Source organism: Pagrus major, chromosome 23 (genome assembly GCF_040436345.1).
Source record: "Pagrus major chromosome 23, Pma_NU_1.0".
Lineage (NCBI taxonomy): Eukaryota > Metazoa > Chordata > Actinopteri > Spariformes > Sparidae > Pagrus > Pagrus major.
In genome coordinates this window covers 28,927,514-28,937,378 of record NC_133237.1, presented here as the reverse complement: position 1 = coordinate 28,937,378, position 9,865 = coordinate 28,927,514, and the positions used below count along the sequence as shown (strand labels likewise).

The window sequence follows — 9,865 nt, the reverse complement described above, 5'->3', positions numbered from 1 at the left end:
TTCATGTCTCATTATGTTGTAAACTCGCCTCACTGAAGAACCCTTCAGACCAGCTGTCCTTCATCAGACCCCTGAGATATTAAAGATCATCAGCCTCACCAGAAGGACCTGAGAGCTGCCGTGACGTGCTGCTGTCACTGCTCTGTCTTTGTTGACCGGCGTGATTCGTTAAGGTTTACCGGCGTCTCACAGCCGTCACTGAGGTCTCCTGCCAGCTGTTGCAGGACGTTAGCGAATCTTAACAGCAGCCGTAGTTTTTGTGCCATCTCAGTATGTGTTGGTATCAGAGGAGGATGAAGAGGCAGCTGCTCTGAACGTGACGCCGTGACGGGTCTCCCACCAGCTGCCGCAGCTCCAGCTCCAGCCTCGATCACTGACATTCAGCCTGGAATCTCACCAGCTGTGACATGAGCCTCAAATAGCATGTAGCTGGTGTCTGAGACAGCTGTCACCAGCAGACGTGGACCATCAGGAACATCAGTGATGCTGCACAGAAGTCCTCAACACGTCTGACTGGTCCTCATGCTGTCACCTGACCGCCGCACGCTGAAGAGCCAGTGTGTACTTCCTGTCTGTCCGTCAAATAGTCATCTGTCAGAATCTGAATCATTTTTAAATCATAACTAACTTTCAGATTTTATTTTAATCTGCAGTTTCATTGTAGTCTGATTATATTTCAAACATGTTGTATTTTACAGTGATGACATTTAGGTTGGTTGAGATCTTGAACTTCTGTTAGTTGTCTGAAAACCTCCACGGACGTCCAGCCAGGAGCCCGATCCTGACCCGACACAGACGTCCAGAGAGAGTCTCAGGCAGACGTCCTGTCACATCATAAACATCACCAGACCTGCGAAACTGAGTCTGGACCGGGTCTGGACTGATGGACGCTGTACAGACATGAACTGAACGTTCCCTTCATGTTGCATGCTTGCTGGAGGTAAATGCCCAGTAACACTCGTTAACACTCGTTAACACTCGTTAGCCAAACACAGTGAAATGAATCAGTCCGACTGTACGTCTGTACTGTACATGTCAACACATACCAGCATAAACATGTGAACACAACAACTGATACAATACAATCACAAGTATACAGTCACACACACAGTCACACACAACATGTGTGACAGATCCAACATGTGACAGAAACATTAGAAACATGAGTCTTACTGTGTTCAGCTGCTGTTGGTTCGTTCACCGCTTTAAACTGAAGGTGAGTGTATGTAAGTGTGTGTGTGAGTGTGTGTGTGAGTGTGTGTGTGTGAGCGTGAAAGTGTATGTAAGTGTGTGTGTGAGTGTGTGTGTGAGTGTGTGTGTGTGAGCGTGAAAGTGTATGTAAGTGTGTGTGTGAGTGTGTGTGTGAGTGTGTGTGTGTGAAAGTGTGTGTGAGTGTGAGTGTGTGTGTGTGAGTGTGTGTGTGTGTGTGTGAGTTTGTGTTTGTGTGTCCATCACTAACATGTCGTTCAGCCTCTTGTCTTTGTGATAACAGGCGCCACACAGACTCACACAGACTCACAAAGACAAACTGACGTTGGTCACAGTCTCATTTTTCACCACAAGATGGAGCAACTCCGGTCTAACAAGTCACATAATGATTATGACAGTATACACAATTACTGTAACAGTACACTCAAGTACTGTAAAAGTACACCATTACTGTAAAAGTACACAAAGTACTGTAAAGGTACACTCAAGTACTGTAAAAGTACACCATTACTGTAAAAGTACACAAAGTACTGTAGAAGTACACTCAAGTACTGTAAAAGTACACCATTACTGTAAAAGTACACAAAGTACTGTAAAGGTACACTCAAGTACTGTTAAAGTACATGAGTACACATTTAGAGCTGCTGCTAGGTTCCCTCTGCTCCCAGCACCTGTCCTAAGCTAGGCTAACAGTTTCCCCCTGCTTCCAGCATCAATGCTAAGCTAAGCTAAACCTGTCATTTCTTCTGGAAACTGATCATGTGAGTACAGTCGTCTTTCTCTCAGAGAGACAGACAGGTGACACACACACACACACACACACACACACTGTTAAAAGCAGAAGGACTTTTCTCTATCAGTGTGACACAACATCACACTCTGCTGGAACAACAACACTGATAACAGCTGTGTGTGTGTGTGTGTGTGTGTGCGTGTGTGCAACTGTAGACCGCAGAATGTTGTTGGACGCAGTCAGAGACGCCCGGCATTTCCTCTCTCTCTGTCAGCTCTCCACGCTAAAATAAAATGATGTGTGTGTGTGTGTGTGTTGCAGGAAGTGAATGACAGACTACAGCTGACCGACTCCAGTTCAGATGATTTCAGTAAATATTGAGGCAGCTCAGTGTGTCTGTCCATTAAGTTCGTATCTGAAACGTAATTATTATTCTATTAATAATAATGATTAGAATCTTAATTATCGATTATTGATGTCACCTTCAAGAATCACTCTAATAACCAGTGTGTTTTGTGTTTGAGATAAAGCGTCACGTCTGATGTCGACCTGCTCACATCCTGTTTGAGGAGTCGAGTAGTTAAATCCTCTGTGCAGCTGTAGATCCTGAGTCTGCACCAGGTGTTTTATTTTGAAAATTGACGGGATGCACTATGTATTCTGCTGTCTGACTTCCTGTCTGTCTCAGCCTGAGCTCTGGGCTTCCATCAAAACCAGACTAGGTGCGTCTCCTCGCTGCTGAGACTTGATGCAGCAGCTGGTGGAAACACGAGCATCGTCTAGAACGACCACGATCGGCTCCGGCGCCATACAGAACAAAGACGTCGCGTCCCAACTTCACCCTAAATCAATATAAACTGTAATATCTAAAATGATATCTCGCTTGAAAATATATCAATGTATGTAGGAGACGGACACAGTCGGTCACACGTGGGTCTGTCAGTAGATAACATCATCTGACTCTGTTTGTTGGGATGGATCCTGCCTCTTCTGCAGAGAGAGCCACATTCAGAACAAGTGCAGCCATGTTGTGAGACCTGTGGGCGGACTGGAGCCGAGCGTGAGGTCTGAGTGGAGCTGTGGACCGGCCCGTGGGTTTGGTTCCTACAAACCCTCAGATCATGAGGAGGCATCAGGGTGACCTTCTGTGGTGTTGTGGAGTCCAGGTCCAGAGTAGCAGTGGAGCTGCTCGCTGTTGTCGTGACAAACTGACGGTAACTGTCGCCCTCAGCTGCTGGTGGACCGGCGTGCATCGCAGCAGACGGTCGGTCTGCTGGGACAGTGGAGACGGACGACTCAGAGCCAAACTGCTCTGAGTGAAGAGCCCGGGGCGACGGTCTTCAGGCGGTGGGGTTATCCTGGAACTGAACGAACAGCCAGGACAGCTTCTGTTTGTCCGGTCAGAACAGCACAAACGTCTTTACAGGCCACTTTAGTTACACACTGTTCTGACTCTGACTTTACAACTTGTGCATTGATCAGTTTATAGAAAACCTGGATAGTAATTGTGCAGTAAGACGCTCAGTGGTGGAGACGTTTAAGTCATGTGACCGTGATGTCGTCTGTTTGTAGCCTAGCATTAGCTTTTTACTGCTACACATTTAATTTACACTTCAGACATCAGAGTGGAGTTCATCTGTGGAGATTATCTGGATGAACAGAACCTGGAAGTGTTTAACACAGATTATTTTCTGTACGTCATCGCTTCACCTCTTTATTTGTTTAGTTATTATATCTAATAACCGATCATTGATAAATGATGATTGATTCGATCTACCAGCAGGAACTATGCAGACTGACAGTTACCATGGAAACGTGTCACAAATAAAACTAAATTCAGATTTTCAGCTGACGATCAACATTTAAACTGGTTTCATTTGTGAACTGGTGACTGATGTTTGTCCCCAGCTGAAGTGTGTGTGTGTGTGTGTGTGTGTGTGTGTGTGTGTGTATGTGAGATGACCTGTCGGTGTTAAATGTTGGTGTTTCTGCTGTGTGTCATTTCCTGATGGTATCATTAGAGGAAATCTCCGAGGACACAAACCAGCTACAGTAGACACACACACACACACACACACACACACACACACACACACACACACACACGTTTGCTGAGTGTGTGTTTTGTGAGGATCACATTGCGATTCAGATGCCAAGTATTTTGTAACACTAAAACCCCTAAATGTGCTGCAGTGTGTGTGTGTGTGTGTGTGTGTGTGTGTCTTTTTTCTCCTGAAAAACAACAAACATGAAACACGTTCGTCTGCATCAGTCTCATCTGGAAACAAACAGACTTAATAACATTATGTTTCTAATAAATCATGTTGACGTGTTTGTAATGTTCAGTTTAACATATGAATACACACACACGCGCACACACACACACACACACACATCTTATGTTTCATGTTTATACGTCAACAGTTTTAATGAAGATCTGGTTCGGAGGTCGACTCACAGCTCAGTCACATCAGAGCAGTTTGATGAATCTGCTGTTAGCAGCTAGTAGCACAGATATTTAAACTAGCTAGCTATTAGCTGCTGTGTGAACTCAGATATCTTTAACAGGTGTGTGTGTGTGTGTGTGTGTGTGTGTGTGTGTGTGTGATAATCCCTGAATATATTGAAGCTTTCCTGAGTTCAGCCTCCTCTTATAGCACACACGCAAACCTGAACATAAGCTAGCAGTGCTAATCTGACTAGCTAAATGCTATTTCCTGTGGCACGCTTTTAACCTTTCAGCTTGACCCTGCTCAGTTAGCGTTAGCCTGGCCACAGCCACACTGAGCTAAATTAGACTGCAGCAGTTGTTGGTGGCAGCAGTTAATATCTGATCCCTGATCAGTCAGCTGACCTATAAATACTGAGAGTGCTGGCTTATCTTAAACTCTAACCCCGACATGTCACCTCGTGTCAGCGTTCTGTCGCATAAAACTGAACCTGAAGCTCCGCGGTGAGCCAACGGGACGCTACGAAGAACTATTAACAGTCTGAGGCACAGTGAGGCGAACCTGCTGCTGCTGCAGGCTGAAGACACGCTGACTGCACCAGTGTGTCCTCACTGCTCCAGTGTGTCCTCACTGCACCAGTGTGTCCTCTTCACTCCACCAGTGTGTCCTCTTCACTGCTCCAGTGTGTCCTCTTCACTGCTCCAGTGTGTCTTCACTGCTCCAGTGTGTCCTCTTCACTGCTCCAGTGTGTCTTCACTGCTCCAGTGTGTCCTCTTCACTGCTGCAGTGTGTCCTCTACACTGCTCCAGTGTGTCTTCACTGCTCCAGTGTGTCCTCTTCACTGCTCCAGTGTGTCTTCACTGCTCCAGTGTGTCTTCACTGCTCCAGTGTGTCCTCTTCACTGTACCAGTGTGTCTTCACTGCACCAGTGTGTCCTCTTCACTGCTGCAGTGTGTCCTCTTCACTGCTGCAGTGTGTCCTCTTCACTGCTCCAGTGTGTCTTCACTGCTCCAGTGTGTCCTCTTCACTGCTCCAGTGTGTCTTCACTGCTCCAGTGTGTCCTCTTCACTGTACCAGTGTGTCTTCACTGCACCAGTGTGTCCTCTTCACTGCTCCAGCGTGTCCTCTTCACTGCTCCAGTGTGTCTTCACTGCTCCAGTGTGTCCTCTTCACTGCTCCAGTGTGTCTTCACTGCTCCAGTGTGTCCTCTTCACTGCACCAGTGTGTCCTCTTCACTGCTCCAGTGTGTCCTCTTCACTGCTCCACTGTGTCTTCACTGCTCCAGTGTGTCCTCTTCACTGCTCCAGTGTGTCTTCGCTGCTCCAGTGTGTCTTCACTGCACCAGTGTGTCCTCTTCACTGCTCCAGTGTGTCTTCACTGCTCCAGTGTGTCCTCTTCACTGCTCCAGTGTGTCTTCACTGCTCCACTGTGTCTTCACTGCTCCAGTGTGTCTTCACTGCACCAGTGTGTCCTCTTCACTGCACCAGTGTGTCCTCTTCACTGCTCCAGTGTGTCTTCACTGCTCCAGTGTGTCCTCTTCACTGCTCCAGTGTGTCCTCTTCACTGCTCCAGTGTGTCTTCACTGCACCAGTGTGTCCTCTTCACTGCTCCAGTGTGTCCTCTTCACTGCTCCAGTGTGTCTTCACTGCACCAGTGTGTCCTCTTCACTGCTCCAGTGTGTCTTCACTGCACCAGTGTGTCCTCTTCACTGCTCCAGTGTGTCCTCTTCACTGCTCCAGTGTGTCTTCACTGCACCAGTGTGTCCTCTTCACTGCTCCAGTGTGTCTTCACTGCTCCAGTGTGTCCTCTTCACTGCTCCAGTGTGTCTTCACTGCACCAGTGTGTCCTCTTCACTGCTGCAGTGTGTCCTCTTCACTGCTCCAGTGTGTCCTCTTCACTGCTCCAGTGTGTCTTCACTGCTCCAGTGTGTCCTCTTCACTGCTCCAGTGTGTCTTCACTGCACCAGTGTGTCCTCTTCACTGCTGCAGTGTGTCCTCTTCACTGCTCCAGTGTGTCTTCACTGCTCCAGTGTGTCCTCTTCACTGCTCCAGTGTGTCCTCACTGCTCCAGTGTGTCTTCACTGCTCCAGTGTGTCCTCTTCACTGCTCCAGTGTGTCTTCACTGCTCCAGTGTGTCTTCACTGCACCAGTGTGTCCTCTTCACTGCTCCAGTGTGTCTTCACTGCTCCAGTGTGTCCTCTTCACTGCTGCAGTGTGTCCTCTTCACTGCTCCAGTGTGTCTTCACTGCTCCAGTGTGTCCTCTTCACTGTACCAGTGTGTCTTCACTGCTCCAGTGTGTCCTCTTCACTGCTCCAGTGTGTCTTCACTGCTCCAGTGTGTCCACTTCACTGCTCCAGTGTGTCTTCACTGCTCCAGTGTGTCTTCACTGCACCAGTGTGTCCTCTTCACTGCTCCAGTGTGTCTTCACTGCTCCAGTGTGTCCTCTTCACTGCTCCAGTGTGTCTTCACTGCTCCAGTGTGTCTTCACTGCACCAGTGTGTCCTCTTCACTGCTCCAGTGTGTCTTCACTGCTCCAGTGTGTCCTCTTCACTCCCCCTCAGCAGCTCACAGTTACACAGACTCTCTGTTTACAGATGTTATACTGACAGAAAATCACAGATTATGTCCATCAGATGTGTGTGTGTGTGTGTGTGTGTGTGTGTGTTACAATCATCACTGACTGTGCGTGCAGGTTCTTCTTGGCTTACATCAGGATATTGTCCCGCCCAAATATGGTGATAGATGATATTATCATCCTAAATCAGAGGACATGTAGCCTCATTAGCTCCCTCAGCGCGCCATTTAGTTGCACATTAAACCTTAAATATTGTTTATTAAATATTGCATCAGACCAGTTAACCTGCAGTCACCTCCGCCTGCCTGCTCTCATTACCACGTCGTCAAATATCGATGCGTGTTGCTCCACTGCCACGGCAGCTCAGTGTGCTTTCCTTTCAAAATAAAAGCCCAAAGACGCCATGACAGCTGTTTCATATTGTGAAAAAAGACTGCAAATATGATGACGTGTGATAAGCTAACCCCCCTGACCCCAGACCAGTTTCTGCCCACAGTTACCAGTTAACCTGCAGTGACTCTGACTGGTGAATGAGTGAACGCTCATCCGTCTGTGTGTCTGTCTGTCTGTCTGTCTGTGTGTGTGTGTGTGTCTGTCTGTCAGTTTTCAGTTTGGATCACAACAGTTTCAGAGAGTTTGAATCAGTTCAGGACTGTGAACAGCTGATATCACGATAGAGAGAGAGGATCACTTTAACAGCAACACAGCAGGTGTACTACAGAGCACACACACACACACACACACTAACTGTCCTCTCCGTCTCAGTAAACAGATGATGGTTGAGTCTTACCTGCTTCTGTCGTTTATTCCAAAATTATTCCAGTAAACATCAACGTCTCCACAGCCTGTCCGTCCGTCCGTCTGTCTGTCTGTCGGTCTGTTTGTCCGTCTGTCTGTGTGTCCGTCTGTCTGTGTGACTCTCTCACTTCACTTCTCTGAGTGAAACCTGAGAGGTCAGGTAGTGTGTCATCACACACACACACACACACACACACACACACACACACACACACACACACACACACACACACACACACACACGTGAAGTCACATGTTCATTACTTCCTGTCAGAACTCTTTTTTAATCATTTGTTAATTTTAGAAATTAATTCAAACTGTAAATTAAATTAATTATTCAATTCATGAAAACACTTTTATTTACTTTTATTAAATCAAAAAGTTTCAGAGTAAATGTTACGAACAGTTGCACTTTATCCCCGTCAGTATCCATGGCAACAGATAGCAGGGTGTAAAGTGAGGTCCCTCACATCGATCGATCTAAATGAACCGATCACCGGCCCGAACTTAGAGTTATTGATCGAATAGCTGAAGCTGAGCTGCTAATTCTGCACATCTTGTTAAAGGTTAAAGGTCAGAGCGAGACTTTACGTCACAGGACTTACGTTAGCACACCGCCCCCGTCGCCCCCGTCGCCTCCGAGCTGTGCTTTAAAGGACAAACGCAAACAAGATGTCCGACGACGGCTCACAGTCCACCATCAAACTAAAGTCTGGATTTTAAAAGAAAGAAGGAAAAAACTGGTCAAATGTCCTGAGATTAAAATCCAATGTGTGTGTGTGTGTGAGGTCAGAGGTCAGGAGGAAGAAATTGTAGAAAAGGAAACTTATCTGAACGAGTGAAACCAAAGACAAATATCTCCGTCGTCTCCATCAGGTCAATAAGAAACAGCTTCATCCAACCAGCTGCAGCGATCAGCTTGTCTCCACCACATGTCCAGCTGTCCCTCTGTTTATACTTCATCTCCTCTCTCTGCTGTCCTCCTCCAGGCTGCCTCTGTCTCTCAGCTCACAGGTGTGACTGACTACCTCTTCCTGTCCAGGTGGAGCAACAGCAGCACTCTGGATTCTGAGGGAAGAAGTCGGTGAAGAGAAACCAGAAATACAGACGGACGAGCAGATGATTGAACATCTAGAGCCTCGTGTATTAAAGACGATGAGGCGACACTGTGGACCCGTGTGAGCTACAATGACAGATCTGCAGTGAGTCCAGTTGTTAAGTGACATGTTGATGTAAACATACAAACCGCGTCTCAGCTCACAGTCTGCAGACAGCAGAACACTGTCGTTATGCTCCTGACATGCATGATGGGTAATTATCTGGAATATCACAGTGAGCTGCTGTGAAGTTGAATTTAAACGCTTCTAAAGACCATGAAAAGTAAAAAATGGTACATTACAGGGAAATACTTTAATCAGAGTCAGCAGCATAATTCATTTAGCTATAAAATATTATAGTTTTACAACAACATGCTAACATGTGCTAAAAGGGTGACATGCTAACATGCTATCAGGCCTACAAGTGGTAAATAAATGACTGTGAGGAAGAGTCAGAGCTGAAACACTGGAAGGTCAACATGTAATGTGATTTATTCAACACTGGAGGGTCAACAGGAAGAAGCAGGGATCCCAGATGGAAGAAGAAGAAGAAGAGCAGGAACAACCTGAAACACAGACACGCTGGTTTAATTTGGACGTGAACAGATTGTGTTGATTAACAAAGTGATGAAGTCACTCACATGTTGTTTCACACGTTCAGGATGTGTTTCACAAAAGCTGAAAGATATAAGCACAGGTTGGTCAGGTGTTAGCTCAGAGGGCTCTGCGCCTTCATTTTGTTTTCACTGATTGTGTTTTACCTTCATAGTTAATATGTCCGTTAGGATCCTCCTTTCCTACAGCCGGTCAACGTCCCCCTCCGTCATCTTCTCTCCTGATCATGTACCAAACACACCAAACACATTTAAGCATCAAACTAAAAGCTGTAGTTAAAGCTGGACAGGACAGCAGATCCTCTCCAGAGGAAACAGAATCAAACTTTTATCCTCTAAAATATGAGATTTTTGTTTGGCAGCTCTGATGGAGCTCAGGATTCATCAGG

At 46.6% G+C, this 9,865-nt stretch overlaps 1 protein-coding gene across 2 annotated transcripts in view; it reads right to left on the bottom strand.

Annotated features, from left to right (window-relative positions):
• scn4ab (sodium channel, voltage-gated, type IV, alpha, b) overlaps window positions 1-9,865 on the bottom strand; it is a 33,902-nt gene that overhangs the window by 22,506 nt on the left and 1,531 nt on the right. For both annotated transcript variants that reach the window (XM_073495286.1, XM_073495287.1), the window contains exons 3-6: window positions 9,624-9,697; window positions 9,504-9,540; window positions 8,371-9,428; window positions 7,758-7,913 (exon numbers count right to left, since the gene is read on the bottom strand). The gene's annotated coding sequence lies outside the window, so the exon portion shown is untranslated. The remainder of the gene's footprint in view (window positions 1-7,757; window positions 7,914-8,370; window positions 9,429-9,503; window positions 9,541-9,623; window positions 9,698-9,865) is intronic.